Source organism: Salminus brasiliensis, chromosome 6, assembly GCF_030463535.1.
Source record: "Salminus brasiliensis chromosome 6, fSalBra1.hap2, whole genome shotgun sequence".
In the NCBI taxonomy this organism is placed as follows: domain Eukaryota; kingdom Metazoa; phylum Chordata; class Actinopteri; order Characiformes; family Bryconidae; genus Salminus; species Salminus brasiliensis.
The window spans coordinates 34387972-34407871 of record NC_132883.1 but is presented as its reverse complement, the minus strand read 5'-3'; positions in this window follow the sequence as shown (position 1 = coordinate 34407871).

Below are 19900 nucleotides of genomic sequence, written 5' to 3'. Positions count from 1 at the left end.
GAGCAACAACAAAGCAGGACATTGGCACTAGATGGCAGTATAGTTTTAATCCTTTATAAGGCTGCTGTACAGCAGCTTTTTACACATAGTATGACTGTAAACACTAAAGCACTCAGTTTATGTAGGTCTGCATGTGAACCAGCAACCAATTACTTTTTTTCTTCACAATCTCTATGTTTTCTCTTTGTTCCTTTTTATTACTATTCATACTATTCATGGGTAGCAAAATGCCGTTCCCCATGGCAGACTAGGAACTACAGTTCCCTTAGACAAGCAAGCACCATACACTTCACCAAGACTCCTTGGAAAAGACTTGTAATGCTACATTTACCTAAATTCAACTAGTGAATTTAAAAGTGTGGCAGACACACATGCACACACATACAAACACACATCACAGAATACATTCCAGTCTGTCCAGACTAAATAATCTCAGCTCAAAGTACAAAATCCTCTTCAGAACCACAGACAGCTCCTTTGTAGTAAACTCCATTCTTCTAACACTTCAATACTGGTTCCATCATGCCTTCACCTCACCATGCAGAATGCACACTTTAACGTCACACCTATGTACAAATTATTAGTTTTTCTGCATCAGGAACAATAGAAATGATCAAATACAAAATAGTAATAACAAAATTTCACAAAAGCATCAGAAACTAAATATTAAATATTTAGTTAAATATTTTATTATTTAGCGAGTCTACCCTTTACCTCTGCTGCAGCTTCCATTCTTGCTTTCTGAGACTTGCTTTCAGCTTTCCTGCATAAACTTGCAGAGAGATTTGTGAGAAATGTGAGATTTACCACCCCTCCAAAGCATTCTTTTGCTTCTCACCATCCAAGTAGTCCTAAACACATTCAATGATGTTGAGGTCAGGGGGTGGTTGGTCAGTTGTTCTCATAATACCAGTACTGACTGTTTGCTTTTCTCAGAAAGAGCTTCTTGTTGAGTTTCACATTTTTCAGACCCATGGGTTTATTCCTACAGTGGAAAAATGAACAGAAACACTTTTGGATTTTTTCAGATCAGAAGAAGATGCTTTAAGGTCTGTTTATCTAATTCGTTTTTGTAGTCTGACAGGTCTGGCATGGCTTTGAGGAGTTTTTTTTCTTTTTTTTTCTTTTATATTTTTTAAGGGCAGTAAGGGCTCCTATTTTGTATCTATTCTGTCTCATGAAATATCAATAAATAGTACATAATTGCATTGAACAAATAAAGGTTACTCTCTGACTCTTACATAAATGCACCACATACATAATATGGGGAGGTGGGGATTTTCCCTCAGCTAGGCTAGTAATAGAAGTAATTATTTACATTAAAATCAAGGGTGGACATGGCAAAGCAATTGCTCTATATGGTTTATAAACAGATTTCTCTTGTGTTTTGTCAGGGTTGGAAAGGAAACCATGTCCAATTCCAATGATTTCTACTGAAGTTCTGCTGCTGAAGTCTACATTTATGTTGACTTGATCCCTTGCCCTTCCAAAAGGCCTTCTAAAAACTTCACTTGAGCTGTTACAGTAATCTTCTTTAATGCCTAGTTTTGCATCCCCTAGCCTTAATATCAGCATCATTCCTGTTGTGTAAGGATTACACCAGTCTTCTGAGTTCCAGTCCATTTCAGTCCACTGTTCCACTAACTTTGTGGGTTTACTGTATGTCTGAGGAAAACACTAACACTCACACATTCCCAGAGGAACTGAAGGATGTGTTGTTCGAAATCTGTGTTTGACTGGTTCAACAGACATTATAGAACACTGGGACACTTTGACTGACCAGCAGAGTTACCAGATCTCTTCTCTAGTCCTCACTTTGGACCCATATCGGAACTATCTGGTGAGACAGGTGTAATCCTTAGATTAAAATAATTATGTTGTTATTTAGGCAAAGGGATGTATAGTCCCTTATTAAGTATCTGTCAACCCGTTGGGCCCAATATAAATGGCCTATTATAGCATAACCATAGCAGCTACCATTTCTTGTAAATAAACCTAATCAGTGTCATTGCTGTAATATTGTGGCTAAAAAGTGAGACTTATATATATGTGTTTGAGTCACCAAGTACAACACATGAACAATGGTGTGTATAAGAACCACAATAGAAAAATGGACAATACTATTATGTTTGACTAAGGGCAGTCATGTACATGGATACTCCTTTATGACCACATGACACAGCAAATTGCTTTGCGCTCAGTTCAACTGTTTACCTTTTGTCATGTGCATTTGAATCAGTAACTCTCACAGCTTAGTTGTGGTGCTGGAAATTAAAACAATGTGCTGCTATAGTGCCACTATACTACACTTTAGAGGTCAATCATGCTATCATTATTTTGATGTAAAAGAACAATAATAAGCACTTACCAATCCAAACAGAGCTCTGAATGCAAAAACACAACAGTCTGCTTTCGACTAACCTCCTGCGATGTCTGTTATGCATCATAGAACACAGAACTGCATAGAAACCAAAGATTTGACAAGTTAGAGATGCATGCAAAATCCCTTTTGCTGTGGCTACTGTGGACATGTGTGTGGCAGCATCTTGAGGCAGATTTAAGCTAGCGAGTTTACTTTTCTCTTGAACCCAGTACGGGGTCCCTCAGCTGCGATGGGTATTAGACACGGAATGATGCGTCAGACTGATTTTTTTGTCTGGCAAGCTTCTGTCTCACTTTTTTGATGTCATAGATGCCATGTGCTAACTCATAATGTGTGTGTGTGCGTGTGGGTGTGTATGTGGAATGTGTTTATCAATCCTCAGAGCGTAAGAAGCAGCAGTTCGGACTTGCTGACCGGCATGTGTTTCAGCCTGATAGCAGAAGTGTTTTTGTGTGTGTGCTGGTGCAGGGAGCAGTCTGTGGCCCTGGGGCTGCTGCTCTGGATTCCTTTTGTCTGACCAGATTGGGACAGAGTTCTTGTTTTTGTTTGGGATTCGATTTGTGTGGGTGTGTGTTTGTGTGCAGCATTCTGCTCCCTTAAGTTTTTTGGTGAAGGAAACAGACACACACACACACACACTCACAAACACACCACTGGCACTGCTGGTTTAAACCCAGAGGCCTGCATACTAATCAAAGTGCACCAACCTTACATGCTCTGGCTGGGATCCCTGACTAAATCCTGGACTTTAATGATAGAGGGAATCTGGCACAGAGTTAAGTAAAAACTTGCTTACTTACTATGTTTTCTTTCCCGTCTTTCTCTCTCTCTCTGTCTCAAACAGGTTTTGTATAACTGACTTGATCCTTTCTGCTAATGTTCTTATATAAACTTCTATTAAAGTGTATGTACCTTTAGTGGCATAACTACCGAATGTGCAGGTGGAGAAATCTCACTGTAAAATCTCACTGTATAAAAACATTAGGGGATAAATAAAAACATTAAAGAAAATACTTTATCAGATACCTTATCTCACTATTTCATACCTAACTTTACACCCATGATTCATATATATCATGTACAATAATACAAAGATTTCTTTCATTTTCATCTCTCTGTACTATTCCACTAGCAAACCTCGAAAATAGTAATTATACCAGAAATAATGCTATTTACTTTAGTGTAAAAATATCTTCTCCCATATGTTTCTAATCTACACATTATAATGTAATGACCAAATACAGACTTTGATTCAATATAATAAAGTATAATACAATCTTGATTTCAAAGTGTTATATATTATAACTAAATATTATACTATATGTCTCTCGGCACATTCTAATATATTAATTTGAAGCTAATGCACAAACTGGAAGCTGTATGATAAAAATCTGGCATGCACTTCACTTGCAATTCAATAAAATATAATACAAAATTGGATGCAACAGTTGGATGCAACATGATGTATATCAATATTATGTATACAATATGGAAGCAATTGAATACAGTCTGATGGTATGATACACTTTGATACCATACAATTTGATATAATATGATGCATACGATAAACCAAAAATCTATTTAATAAAATTAGAAATTTGAATAGAATATAATACAGTATAAATATTTCAATACAATTCAATGATACATTTAAAACTTGAATTAACAGTAAAACTTAAATTAAATGAAATACGTTTTTAAATGATACAATTTAATACAGTATAATACAATGTGAAACAATTCAACACAGTCTGAACCAATTTGATACAATATTATAGAAAATGGAAAAAATGAAATACATTGACACATCTAGGAAATAATATGATACAGGAAACATGAAATATAATACAATACCAAAACTATTCAATACAACAAGATACAATTTCAGACAATGGTATGCAAACTGAAAACTATTCGAGACAATACGATACAATTAATACAAAAATGAAACAATATCAAACAGCTTAATATGATATGATACAATTTGATACAAAATGATACAATACACTATAGGTTGATACAATATGATACAATAGGAAACAGTTCAATATGATATGATACAGTTCAATACAATATGATAAAGTATGAAACGGTTCAATGTGATATGATACAATTTGGTACAATTTCACACAATATGAAATGACTCATTATAATCTGATACAATTTGATACAATATGAAACAGTTCCATATAATATGATATAATTTGATACAGTATGTTACAATACGATACAATAGGGGAGCAATCTGATATAATATGATTAGTTCAATACAATATAACAAAATTTAGGATGATACTATTCAATATTACAAAATGAAAAACATTATGATTTGCTGTGATACAATCTAATACAATATTAATCAACTCTCAATTAGATGTTGTGATATAACTCAATAAAATACAACACAATTCAACATTGTTCTATCACTGTTCTATCACTAGTATATACTATACCAATAATTCAACCAGGAGGCCCATGTTGAGATAACAGCAAAGCAAGTAAACAAGCAAATAATTGTCCTTTTTATTTTTTGTAGTTTTGAAGGTCATTTTTGTATGAAGGGCCCATTTGTTTATAAAGTACTACATATGGAGTGCATCAACACCTTTATTAGTTTTTTTTTCAAGCTGTGACACCTTGTAGCTCAGATATATTGAGAGATTTGTTATCAGAGGTATTTTGTGGGTGCAGTGTGACAGAGCCTGTCACAAAATGGAAGCAGTCTAATAAATTTTTTTCTCCAGATACGCTCTCCTTAATTTCCTGTTAGAAGGAGCTGCAGTTTGGTTCTGCAGGCTAACGGCTCACCTTTGAAGAACAATCTCAGAATGTATATTTTAATAAAGAGCGCCAGACCACATCAAATAAAATGAACCTCCCAAACAAAAGCTGATTGGAATGAATGCATCTGTGGGGGTAGACTGATTGCGGCGCCAACATAAAAGAAATGGGCGGATGAGGGATTGAAAAGCTTGTTAAGGGAAGGTTGAAATTGTCTGAACTCGGTACAATCAGATGCTTCCGGCAATGCAGAGTCACCAAAACAGCAGATTTCATTTCAGTTTGCTCATGTGACTTTCTGAGGCTTTTAAAATGTTTTTTCTGCGATTATTATTATGAAATGTATTATTATGAAGTCATGCCTTCACTTCATTTTTTTCTCAGACTAGAAGAGCACGTAGTCCCTGGACTATGTGAGTTATTTGGCTTGTTTCTCAAGCATTACTGTGCTAAAAGTTATAGTCAACCTTGATCTGGGCCTAAGCTTACACTTTCTGACTCAAGCATAGATTTGAGGTTCTGCAGAAAATCTAATTTAAGGAATGAATCTGATTCATCTTCCAGTGTTAACAAAGCCACTGAATACATAACTGAACTAAAAGTAAAGCTACTGTTTATACTAAAGAAAGTTTCGCTTCAAGGAAACTGTACTTTAAAAATGATGAGAGTAGTTGTAAGCTTTGGACTTCACTATAAAATAGCTTTGTAGACCAGTTTGTGGTGGAGCAAAGACTATATGGTTTATGAATCCCCCCTTCAAGTGAAGTGTTACTAATCTGGCTGTGTAAGTACGACAGATGCTCGGGTCTCATTTGGGATTAGGCCTGTCTCACGTCCACAGTAGTCGATAGTGAAGTGGATTAGGATCAGGAATGAGTCAGCGAGGCAAATGACACCATATTTCTGCCTGCTTTCTCCCTACCCGCCCACTTAAATACCTTGTTTTAAATAGAATCCTGATTAAGACCAGTAGAGACAGAATGATCTACTGTTCCTCTCAGCCTGACCCAGTTGGCTTGAACTGGCAATATAACAAAGTAGTTATTAAACAAATTACACTGATTGCAAACCTGAATCTTTATACTTTATAATACCATACAAAAAATATTTGCACCTTATATTTGCATGTTTAAATGTGGCCAGTGGTTTTAAACTGATAAAATGCATTGCGATACAATTGTTTTGTTTGAGTCAATAATTGTGTTTGTGTAATACATTCGATTCATTCACAAGCACTTGCTACATTTAAATCATGTAAATGTAATGTGTCATTTTTATCATTTGTTTGTACATTTGCCTCTGTACAATACCACAATTAATGTGCAAACCCAGGAATGACAGCCTTATATAGTCTCAGCATTTTCACAGACTCACAGATATAATTTGACAAATGAATAATATGCTGTTTTATAGTTAGGTTGCTCATTATTTCATGATGTAAGAAATAAATTGCATGGGGTAGCTGTTCATCTTAACTTGTAATATACAGTCCAGACAGGTAATGACGCAGGTGAAGGAAGCTAAAAGAATAAAACAAACCAATCAGAGAGTTAGTATAAGTTTAGAAGTGGCCAGACTAACAATTTGGTACATATTTTAAAAGCAGAGAATGTACTGATGAGCTCAGCGGACAACTAACATAGATGAACTTCCTTGGTGCATGTTTAGTCAAGTCAAGATCACTCTTGAGGAGGTAGGTGTATCAGTGTTAAAGTCTACAATCAAGAGATGCATTTAAAACATTTGTTAAAAGCCTTCCCAGTTATTTGAACACATAAAAGCAAGAATAATTTGAGTATACAGATGGAAAGGCATGAATCTTAATCCAAAGCATAACACATCAACTGTTAAACATAATGGAGACACTGTTTTGGCTGCCAATGAAAATGAATTGCTGTTGTTTATTGATGATGTGACTGATGTGAATGAATTCTTTTAAGTATAGAATCATATTTTTTGCTCAGATAATGACTCAGAACACACTGCAAAAGGCAAAGGAATCACATTTTCTCAAAAGGCAGGGTCAGCCTCCTGACCTCTACCCAATTTAACAAGTTTTTTACTTACTAAAGACAAAACTGAAGGTGGCTGCAGTAAAAGCCTTGCACATAATCTGAATGCAGGAAACTCAGAATTTGGTGATTTCACACAGTCATTGACTGGAAAGGATTTACATGTTAGTTTGTCCAATTACTTATGAGCCTGTGAAAATGGAAGGGCTATCTAAAAATTTCAAAATTTCTGAACAGTTAATGCAATATTTTTGTTAACTCCCTTGAATTAAAACGGTAAGCTTACACTTTCTTCTCATTTTGGTTGTTTCATTTGAAATCCATTGAGGTGGTGAAAAGAGGCAGAATTTACAAAATTCCAATTGCTTATGAATCTGTATTTATGTACCAAAGGTTCTCATTCGAAAACCAGTCCAGCCTTATAAATAAAATGTGAGTATGTGAGCTACACTGGTGTTGTGTGCTAAAAGGTGCTTTCTCAGTGCAGTGCAGACAAGTAAGAAAGTTGTGAAATTTGTTTTGTAACTGTCTGACTATTAAAAACTATTGATCTCAGTAGTAAATCAGTACTGCATTTAAATAAATTTAACAATTTTATTCGTAAGATCGTAAGTTGTAGATGTAGATGTAGATGTAAGTTTAGAAATAGTTATGCTAACAAACTCAAAAACAATGTATTTTACTTATTTATTTGTGTTTTCTTTAAGTGTTCTTGTTTCTTTTTCAAATAAATAAATGTTTAGTTGTAATAAATAATGTTTTTAGTTGTACTCACTAGTTCATTATAAAGTAGCAAGGAAAACTGTGAAGTGGTGTGGTCCTCCAGGGTGTGAGTTTGAAAAATGTGTGAGGAATGGAGCCCCGCCCTCTGGGAACCATGATTAATATGCACAAAGTAATGAACTGTCAGTGATGCATTGTAGGTGATTAATGCTTACCATATGCATTGTCATGAAACAAGGCAGTTAGCAGTTGCATGCAAACACAGCCACTATAACTTTTTGTCTCTGATACAATCTTACTTCTATCCCATACAAGATCAGTTCAGTTCAGCAGTGCAATGCACTGCATCTTTAAGCCATCAGTCATTGCTCTGGATAGTTAGTCTCTGTACATTTTTATGGTTTTATTGATACCTCAAAATTAAATTCAAATGTTGATGGAACAGGTTTAATCCAATAGATTTTTCTTTGAGATTATGGACTTTCCCTGGAAATTATTGTTTTTTATCAAACTAATTCATTCATTAATGGAATTGCTCTTTTATTAATTCTGGTTCATTAGTTAGATCTAATATTGCTGTAACATTTACACAGTCAAATAAAGTCTGAAATGTATTGACATTTAATTAAGGAATATAATAAAACTACTGTATATAATAATAGCCCTCTATTGGATGGTGTTGTGTTCAGGCAAAAAATACTTTTTCATCATCCCTTTCAATTTTTGAACGTTTTGTTTTTTATAAATAAATAAAAATATAATGTCAAAAACATGTTTTGTACAATAAAATTAGTGTTAGAAATGGCTTTTGCTAGAGGCTTTTGGAATGGCATTTCCAAAGTCCTGACCTCAACCTCTATCGAATATTTGTGTACTGTGCTTAAAAGTTGGATCAATGCCAGAAAATAAGAAGACTAGAGAAACAAGGAAACAAGAAGAATTCCCAGCCAGAAATCTAAAAGAAGCTTGTTGATGACTACCAAAAGCATCCAGATGCCAACTTGCTAAAGCACATTTTGCCAAATATTAGGTGTGCTGTATGTATACCTTTAACACTAGGTCAGTATCAGCATAGGATAAGTATTCAAAATGTAGGCAATAATTAGTGGGATATAGATTGTAGAATTATTCACTCACAATTTGTACCCTCCTGACCCAATCTCAGCCTAGCAGCTACACTGCTAGGGGGCCTAAGTAGGCTACATTGAGGAGCTACCCTGAAAAGCTTGGTTTGGTCTTTTATAACCAGCATTTTCCCAAAACCAAAAACAACTAAGATAACAAAGACCTGGACATATGTGTAATAGATACCTTTTCCTGCCAAAAACTCTTTCTCATTCCATTTCTCTCTCTCTCTCTCTCTCTCTCTCTCTCTCTCTCTCTCTCTCTCTCTCTCGCTCTCTCTCTCTCTCTCTCTCTGTCTCTCTCTCTGTCTCTCTCTCTGTCTCTGTATCCTGTTCCCAGACTCTTGGCTCCACCTCTCCTTTTCTGCTCTAGCTATTTTTGGATTGGACAAATTTAATTATGCATGTTGTCATAGTGCTTTTAGTACTGCTGCTGCGAAAGGGAAAGGAGGGGAAGGGCAAGGAGCTGGATGTTGGCTAGACTGTTTGTTGAGGCTGTGTGGTGCCTAGTGGTGCGCTTTCTGTGGGAGCGTGCGCTTGTGCTAGCAGCTTTCCAAAAGTATTTTGTGCTTTCTCAGGGGCTCACTTACTCTGCATATTGTGGGCTTGGGTGTGTTGTGACAACTTGAGCTTCTTGTCTATTTAATCTGGTTCTGGATTTGAAGCCCATCATCACTAACAGTAGGGGGCTTAACACCTCAATGTCCTTAAGGGACAGACACTCCCCAACAGTGACCTCAGAACTAAACATCCACAAGGACACACCTCCACTCCTAAACTCTGCTCCCAATGCTTGGTAACACGTATTTCAACTGGATTATTTTTACATGGGGTGGTACTGTAATTTAGATGATTCCAAAGGAGATCTGTGATTTTAATCCAGTATGAATTTGCACATTGCTTAGTTTTTACAAGTCTATCTGTTAAAATTCCAGAGCGAATGAGCTTCTTAAATTCTCCAGACTCTGAGCTCCCTCAGTAATGGTAATCCTTTTCGACCTTCTTAATGTTAATGTTAAACAAACCTTGGTAATAGACATGACCACGTGCATAAAGGTTTTTGGTTATTGAATTTTGCACTTATGTAATGGCAACGTCAGTGGGAATTTTAGGACAGCAAAAATGTAAAATTCTATAAGACAATATATACACTAGTTATAATTATCAGATGACTAATGAAGCTTTTTGCTTTATAATATGTTCAGTTGTACCTTAAATGCTGTGGTTGGTACATTCTGGTGCCTGTACAGTAATAAGAATAAGCAGCAATGTAACTGCAGCATCATTTAAGATGTAACAGAATCGCTAAATAAGAATCCAACTTCCTGTCACACTTAAACCTACAGCTACAGCATTTGGAGGTTCATTACACATTACACAGATATTACCCCATACTAGTGGTACAGTGTATTAGTGACACTAGACTCTCATACCAATACAGATATTAAATCTTAAGTATCAGACAAAAGCATTGCAGTATTTCTTCTTGAGAATCTTGCTACCTAAAAGTATCTAAGAGCTCCTTTCTTAAGATGAGCAGCTTAAATACTCTGCTACCTCACAGGAAGAAATAGAGTTTCTTTAGCCCAATACCGATAACCATCAAAACCAGTATTGTACTGTGCATAAGTATTATCATAACACTTGTAGTGAACAGACAGCCCTTATTAGTTAATAACCAGCAATAAATAAATCATTGATTTTGCAGTCAATAATGGCCTATCCCACTGAATATATGCAGCTGATCAGTGCAAACAGCTTCTAATTCATTTTTAGTGACGTGACAGTCTTTTGTTGTTAAGATGTGACAACAATTTTTTGATCTGAGCACAGCTTACACCCTGCCACTTTTTTCTCATTACAACTTACACCTGCTGCTTATTGAAGACATGTTTACAATAGGGCTAGAAAAACAGTCCCAAGGTCAAACAACCAGCAAACAACTCACCAAACAAAGCCTCAGCAAAAATCAAAAGGCAAAAGGTCAATAACCAGGGAAATCAACAGGATATAACAACACTCAGAAACTAGGTCAAACAACACTAGGGACATTGCAAAGAGAAAGAGAGAGTGTGTGTGTGTGAGGATTTTTTTAAGTATTTCTTGATTGCTCTCAGCTATTCATTTCAAGTGTGTAATGAGAAGCAAAGCCCTGCTTAGAAGTCTGGAAAATCCGATCATTGGAGCAAAGTTGTAGATTGGGCGTGGCTGTGACAGTAACCAGCCAACTCCAAGGGTGAGTTGCTAGTAAGTCTTGGCCTGGATCCAGAATATCAGAGGCCAACACCTAATAGTACTCCTCGGGACCCCATCCCAGTCTACCAATAACTGCATGCCAGAGGTGCCACATCGGCCAGTGGATCAGGAACCAGGTAAAGAAGGTAAGAGGCTATATAAAGAAAGGAATAACCACTTATAGGCTAATGTGCTTTGAGTGGACTAACATAACATAGGCTCAGTTTATGGCAGGATGCTCAAACCATCACTGGTTTGTCTGCTCTTTATGTCACCTCTCCGCTACCTTCAGCTGGACACAAGTGTTCTCCCAAACATCCCCTAAACAGTCTTCCACTGCAGGAGTGGCTGCTTGGCTGGCATTCCATGGAGATAGTGGAAGTTGGTAACCTCAAACAATACTGAAACAGCGTGATGTCCAAAGATATGTGGCTAAAGTAGTTCTGAGCGTACACTGCCTAGGGAAAGAATTTAGCCCAATCAGGTGGTCTCTTATGACAATAACTATGCTTGCTTGTTGCATTGAGGGCAATTGCCCGAAATGAGAATCACCATCTCCCACAGTTTCTCTGTGAAAGCTTTCCAAACTTGTAAAGTGAACTGAGGGGCTAGAAAAGGCCACCAGTACTTGTCAGTGATGAGTTGGGCAGTACACGTGAAACCAGGATGCCCCACAGAGGGAGCCATGTAAACGCAAGTGTTTCTTACTTTGTAGGTGGAGCAGATTAAAGGAACAGGCTCCGCCTCCTGGCCCCTTTTTACATCAATCCACCATAAAACAGGTCCCAGTATGCAAGTAACAGTCTCTGGTTGTGGGGCCAAATACTCATAGTGGCCTCTTGTAGTAGAAAATCCCCTTCTCTAATGAAGATTAGATGGTAAGTGCTCCCGATGTAGTGCTCCTGTAAAAGAATAGGCCCCTATCAACTGTTCCAGGGCAGCTAGGATTACGTACAGACATATGTGTACATATCCACAAAACCTTTTGCATTCCTGCTGTTACTAAAGATCTTCTAGAGGTCTAGATATTTGTAAGGGATTTCTGGAAAACCTTTTAACTCGTCAGTAAACTCTCAATTGTTAATAACTTAAAGACTCGTCAATATAGTTTAAATATAGTACAAATGAGAAGACACTATATATAGAGAGATGTGAGGGTGAGAGACTTAGCTCTTCTGGTTTCTTGTGGGGCTTCAGAGTGGTCGGGATCTAACCAGACAGTTTTCCAGTACATGATTTGATTCCCCACAGTAATGGCATAATCCCATCACTCTACGCCTTTTCCTCTCTGCAGGAAACAAACGTATGTAGCCTACTTGCAATGGCTGTGGTTCAGGTTCGGGAGGAGAGATGGGAGTGAAATTTTCGAGGTAGTTGCTTTCTCTCTAGGTGCATTATCTAGGGGAAGGGCTAGTCTGGACACAAGTTGTAGCTAGAGTATGAAAGGAAATAGCGTACTCAGATGCAGTGAAATTACCTTCACATTACTGTAACAGTTTCTCTCCATGCAATTGGCCAGAAACAGAAGCAAAATCAAAGTTGCTATTTTAGCAGTGTCAAAAGCAAGTGAGGTAGGGTAATAAAAAACTATATGAACTATATCACTGTAACAAAAAAACAACAACAACAAAAACAGCACTTGGTTAGATTAATTTCAAACTTCAGGCAGAGCCCCACAGGTTTCTCTTTTAGGTACTATGAAACAGATGTTTTGTAATTATGATAATACTGCAGGGTTTAAGGAGTTAAAGATGCTATTTTTTATAATTTAACTGACTTGACTAACTTCACATACTGCATGAAACCTTTGTTCATTTACATTATTTCATGTACCAGTCCTTACTTGTTTAAATTTCTTTCAATATATTGTTTGATGTCTAGTTTCTTGTCTACTTTTTGCGTATCCAATTTTGAACTACTGTGTGGAATTGCTCCGGGACTGTGCCTGGGAGTATTATGTAAAGAGTACCCTGCTCATGCATCCTGTTTCCATCCTTCATTACAGTCAAGCTGCTCCAGATGATGAGCAGTGACTTTCTCTGTTCTCCTTATTCTTAAACATTATTCATGTTTAAGAGCAGCTGTAAGCAGAACACCACTCATTACTCCTCAGAGGTCAGTCAGATGGAAGTCCATCATAACCCAGTCCATCATAGGCTTCCTCTCTGCCTGAAAAACTGATTATACGTACACTTGCTTCAGGTTTTAAAGTGCTTCCTATTTTGAGTGACATGTTCCAAGCTAGAGTCAATGGCGGAAATTCAGGTCAAGCACTTTTAGAGCTAAAAGGACTTTGGTAAAGAATGGGTGTTCAAGAATTAAGGGCTTACTGCTGCACTATCACAGCTTGAGAAACTGCAGTACAACCAACCAACCTACTAGTAAGATATGGGGTATTGAGTTTTCCTATCTTGTGTGTAATTATTGCTTCCATATTATTATGTTATTGCTGGTATGATGAATGTTTTTTTTTAATGAACATTATTTTACAAGAACATGGTGACCTATGGGCCTCATTAGTCAGACTGAAGTGCCACTGCCACAGAGAAGTTTAATATCTGTGAAGTGCATTAGTACAGCATATAATACCCTGTCCTACCCTCTTAAAAACGGTTCTTGGTCTGAGTTCTATGAAAAAAGGGCTTGCAAATGATAATAATAACCAGTTGGTTACTTTGTATTGTCTGAGTTTTTTCTTATTTACAACAGCACATTCTGTTTTACAACAGTACATTTAGTGTACTGTTTTTTAACAGTACATTTTGTTACAACTCTATGAATGAACATAATACGCATAGTCAGAATATATTTATTAATTTTAGTAATACAATTCAATTAATTTTCTAGTGTGAACATGAATCTGAACATTGTGCTGTAGAGATCAGAACCTTTGCTACTTTTTGGTAACGTAGGTTTCCAAAGTTCTCTGTCTGTTATATGTTATTACTCGTAAGATTTATGCATATTCTGTGGCACTGCTCCTTGTTTCTTTTCTTAGAATTGTGTAGATATAGTTAAGACATCATCTTCATATAAATTGAAAAGATACAGGACAAGAACAAATTCTTCTATGACAGTACAGCATAGGATTCAGTAAAGACTAGAGATTAGTGTCCGACATGGGTTAAGGGTTGGTTCTAAGGCTTATCCTGGGAAGGGCCATGTCCTGAGTTAAAAGACAGGTTGGCTGTGGACTGGGGGGTGTATAAAAGCAGGCATCTGAACCGAACCATTAAGGCCAAAAAGATGATGGAGCAGCAGGCCAGAACGTTGTAAGCTGTTTACTTTTTTCAACTAGATAAGAAAGGAACACAGCGTAAAAAGCTAAACTTTTTAAATCCATAGATCCATAAAACAGAAAACATACTCAGAATACACTCATAAAAGCCTATTGTTCATCTCAACAAAACTGACCATAAAATATTGTCTAATTCCCCACCTCTACATGTGCTTCTTCTGAAGTATAGATGCAAGAAGAGTAATCTACTTTGAGCTTTAGTTTCATTTGTAGTATTTTAGTGTTACATTAGTGACAACATCTGTACTGCTTTGAAATTGGTCACAACATTTACATCTGAGCCTCCCCAGATAGCAATCAGTCATTGAATAGAGCATTAAACTGTTAACATCAACTTCACAGAATCAATGTTCCAATCTGATGTTGATTTATTATAAATTTTGCCCTGAATTAATATTAAAACTAGATCTACATTTTTTACAGAAAAATCTACAGAAAACCAACACTACCTCAGTCATCTTTAAACCATTTAAAAATCCTTACAGCAGAAAAATATGTTAAATCAAGCCTGCTTTATGTACAGCAAGAGTAATTTTGTTAAATGCAGAATAGGGGAAAAATAGTAAAAGAAAATCTCTCAAAGTACAAATTGTATTTTTCAGAAATATCAGTAAACACTAGCACTGTAAAATAGAAATACATTTGTTTAAGTATATGTACACACAAAAATAAATACATTTGTGTAAATACATACACACATTTATGCATACAAACTTTAGTAAACTTTTTTTTTTTTTTTTACCAAACATGATATGGTGCAAAATGTGAATCTTAAGAATTAACCACTTAAAAAGTGAGCCAGTGAGCTGGAAGTGTTATTACAAACTTCTACCCCACCAGTTTGTACAGTCCCTGTCGTAACTGAGTAATACGCCTTAGTGTGTAATGAGGCTTTCTGAGTTAAGGGGTTAAAACTACCAGTGCTAAGGGGATGTAATATGACCAAAATCACAAACACATACTAAAACTACCTAAACTATCCATTTTACATTTTGCCTTCCACCTAAGCACCCCGGTGCATAGCAGAGTCTATACCACATTCAAAACATAATTATTGCATCAAAAATCTAAAAAAAAAAAAAATGCCAATGTGAAAATGTTTTATGAAAGTATAAATGTTCCTCAAGATAATTAAAATCCTACTATCTGCACTAACATTAGCTAGCTCCCCATGCTAATGACCGAAAAGATAAAACTAGTTTATAGGTTACACTACCCTGACCCTGACTGTGAGCAATAAATGCAATGCATTTCTATTAACAGCTGAAGACATAGCTAGCTAAAATCTTCAGTCACAAACCAGGCATAATGTCATGGTAATGTAGTTAATGCTTGAAGATAATCAATATATAGTTACAACTGATATGTATTGCAAGTATTCACACAGAAAATTAACATTTTTATGTTCTGAAATGTTTTCTCCTTGCTTCAGAGGCAGCAGTTATCTGTAAACGATCCTTGGAATTATTGCCAGAGTGAGCTCGCACATCCTCTATCATATAATCTACCTGTCAAATCAATGTGTATTCAATGTCAGTGCTGCCAACATTAGGAACCAAAAACTTTCATTGATTCAACATTGTACTGCTAGCAACAATTCAACCTCAACCTCAAAATGATGATTCTGATCAAATCAGTGATGTATCAACATCACCTTGCTATCTGGGTTCTATTGCAGACCAAGAGTGCATCAGAAAGAAGAGCAGTGTCTAACAAATTTCAGATCTTGTCCTGACAGATGCTGGATAATACTGTCACTTTTGCTTTCACTGCAGTCATTATTTTACTGAAGTAAATTGAACTTGGATACAGGTTTAGGCTCTACCCACCTCTGGGTCTGTGCCAAACTCCATTCAGTCTCTTTTCATCCCTTAATGCTGCCATTTGTGTTGTGAACTGTACATGGAAGTAATCACTAACAAACAGAATCAATACATAGCTCTGATAAGCAAGATAATCTGACCATGGCTGATTGAGGCTGGTCTTTCACAGGACTGAGGATAGGAATCAGTGTAAAACAACAGGCAATGAACATCAACAGTCCATATCAGATTACAGCCAGTAGATGCATTTTCATGCCTCTGAAACTTTGTTTTTAAGTACTTCTTAAAGATTACCTAATTACTTGTAATTGTCACTGTATAGCATCACAGTCAGTATTGTTTTTATCATTATTATTGCTACTGCAGTTAAATACGCCATATTATTGATATGATACTAAGGGCCAACATTACACAAAACTGAATGTATTATGCTTTAAAAAAAGATACATGGTGTTTACTCTTAAAATTTTATACATAAAATAAAATTAACTGGTTTTTGCAACACATTCACAAAAACATTTGTCTATTCGGCCTACAACTTTTCAGCCCTTCCCACACACATTAAAGTTATAGAGAGCATTTCAGCCAATAGGAACAGAGGTCATCTACGGCATCAATCCATCAATGCACAGTTACAAATACAGCCTGTTTGATTGTAAGGGATAAGAAGAGGCTAGAAAATGGTCAAGTGAAAATGAACTGGGACTGTTTTGCACTTGGAATGGCCTCTGAGTATGTAAAATATGAGGAAAGTGTAGGATCACAGATGTTATAAATAAATGAATGTTAAGTGGAAGTCGCATGCTAATTATACAGGTCAGCAGATTTTTGATGGTTCAATTTATTCAAACATCGCAGAGAGAGGAAGGTTGTTTTTCTTGCATTTAGCAATTTAAGACACTCTACAATTTTTCTACAATTAGCAATTATTAGCAACTAGGTTACAAAGCCATCTATGAACTAGATTGTCTCAGTTACTTCAATGACGTAAACAAACAGCCTTTTTAATGCTCCGCTCAGGAATCACTGAAAGACCAGTGTTAGTGTTGGATTTTTTTTTATCAAGCTCTTTGCTGTTGACATGATATCTAGTCCACGCTGAACTAGCATTAGCAGTGCCCGAGTGCTCAAAACGAAGCCATTAAGAGTCTGATAGAGATTTAATTTACTACATAAAAGCAATGGACAGTAAGTTTCCAGAGATAAGACACAGTCAATAGCAAATTACAATCACAAGAAAAAGACAAATACCAATGCCTCAAGGAGCCAAAAGTGCACAAAAGCAATGTCCAATACTAAACAATTCCACTGCCAAATTAAGAGTTGGTTTCAATATCAGTTTTTTTTTTTACCTGCAGTTTAAAAATCGATATCAAATGAGAGTTTGTGACCAAAACAAGAACCTTTAAAAAACCTTACAAAACATTTATTATAACTACAACAATTACAGTTTTAAAATCTTTTTTAAAGCCAACTGAATTCTTCATTGACCAATTCTGCAATACCTATGCATTTAAGTACTTCTCAAAGAGTACTTAATTGTTATTAGCGGTCATCGCACAGCATCACTGTCATTATTGTTTTTTCATTGTTATTGCTATTACAGTTGTTTCTGCCCTATTACTGATATTCTGCTAAAAGGACCAATATCCCATAGAAAAAATAAAAAATACATTACACATTGTTTACGCTAGTTGGCCTGTATATGGAAATGATGCTGCAAAAACCTTTTAAAATGAATGGTGTTTGTGATGTCAGTACATTTACATATATCTGTCTATTCAGCCCTGCCCATTTACATTGAAGTTATGCATTTTAGCCTGGACTGCCTATAGAAATAGAGCTGAGATAACAGCTGACCAAAACATGAACCTTTAAAAAATAAAATGTACAAAACCTCTCTGATATGATGGTATTTACTTGATATGTAATAAATGTGATGTAACAAAGCCTAAAAATGATAGAAATATCAGTCCCAGTTCACATTTGTCCTCTATCTGCCCCTTGAGGACTGGGTGTTTTAGCTGCCACAGCAACACAAGGGAGCACATTGGGGTTGTAAAGAATGATCATGTATTTGCAATGTATTGGCCAAGCTCTGCCATCTGCATTTGCATGCTTTTGTTGAGTATATTTCTTATGTTACTTTGCACATGTCTGCCCTTAGGTTGCCAGCTATTCAACACCTTCATTTATGTATATTCATAAAATTCTAAGTTCTCTTCAATGTTTTTGGTGCTGTGGTTAATTTATAAAAGATCTTAAAACATAATGCATCATCTGTCTGCATTTTTAAACTAATCCAATTTATTCTGAAAACTACAGATTTGGCAACCCACACGGGGTAAAGAACCAGTAAGTCACTCAAGTTCATGTGAAGAAACAGTGGGTTTTTTTTATGGGAGGCAAATAACTCCATGTATCCCCTTTAGCCTATGGTAATGGTTTTGTTACAGTTAGACTTACGGAACTTGTGTTTTAACACTGGGGCATCAGTAGATATTGTTAAAATTAATACCAGCAATCATCCTAATCATGAAGACATTGTTTTGAGTGAAGACGTTGTGTTGTGCTTCCAGCCCTACAGTTTTGGATGGGCACAACAAATTAGTCACACTTTGCCTGGGGATAACCATAGTAGCAGTAAAGGCTGGTCTGGGATGTATAGGGTGGTAAATAAAACACAAATCAATAGCTCACAACTGTAGCATCACATTTGATGCCCCTTTCCAATTACAGCTATAAAACTGGAGTGAACTGTCTGGCTAGAAACTGCTCACACTTAAATGGTAAAATGTTGATGTGCCATTGATGTACCATTACCTGACAGCTATAGCAAGCTTACAGAACAATCACACAATATTTCACAGCAGTATTGCACTTTTGATCAGTTACAGAGTTGAAGATGATTACTGTAAATTACCTGAATAAAGTCCCACCTGAGGGTCTGTTACAAGCAGCTTCAAATGGCTGTGTACAGCTGCTATAGCACCACTGTTAGCATCATGCTAGCTTAATATCAAATATCATTTGGTGGCTTTTTGAAATTGCCAACTAATGCAGTGGTGTATATGGAATACAGTATTTGTATGAAGCTAATAACTAAATAGCTAAATGTTTTACTAGCTCACTACAGGTGGAATCATTGAGGAACATTTGGAGGTTCTTCAATTTGAAACTGTGGAGGAACCTTTTAAGGTGATTTGAGGAACCTTCAGGATCTCCAACATTTTCTCAAGAATCTTCGACTTTAAACAGTGTGGTTAAAAGTGCAAGATCCTTAAGGAACCTCTTCAGTTCGTCAATCAAAACTGTGGAGGAAACTCTTTAATGAACCCTTCTTAATGATAAAAGTCTTTGCTAAGAGCTAAAGTTGATTTCAGTGAGATAAATTTAAGAAGTTTCTCATAGTTGGACTCAAATACTCTAAAGATCCTCTAGTAACCTTATTTCAAATGGGTTCTTTAAGGAATACTCTGGAGTCCCAAAAGTTCTTACAGTCACTTTGAAGAGCAATGAGG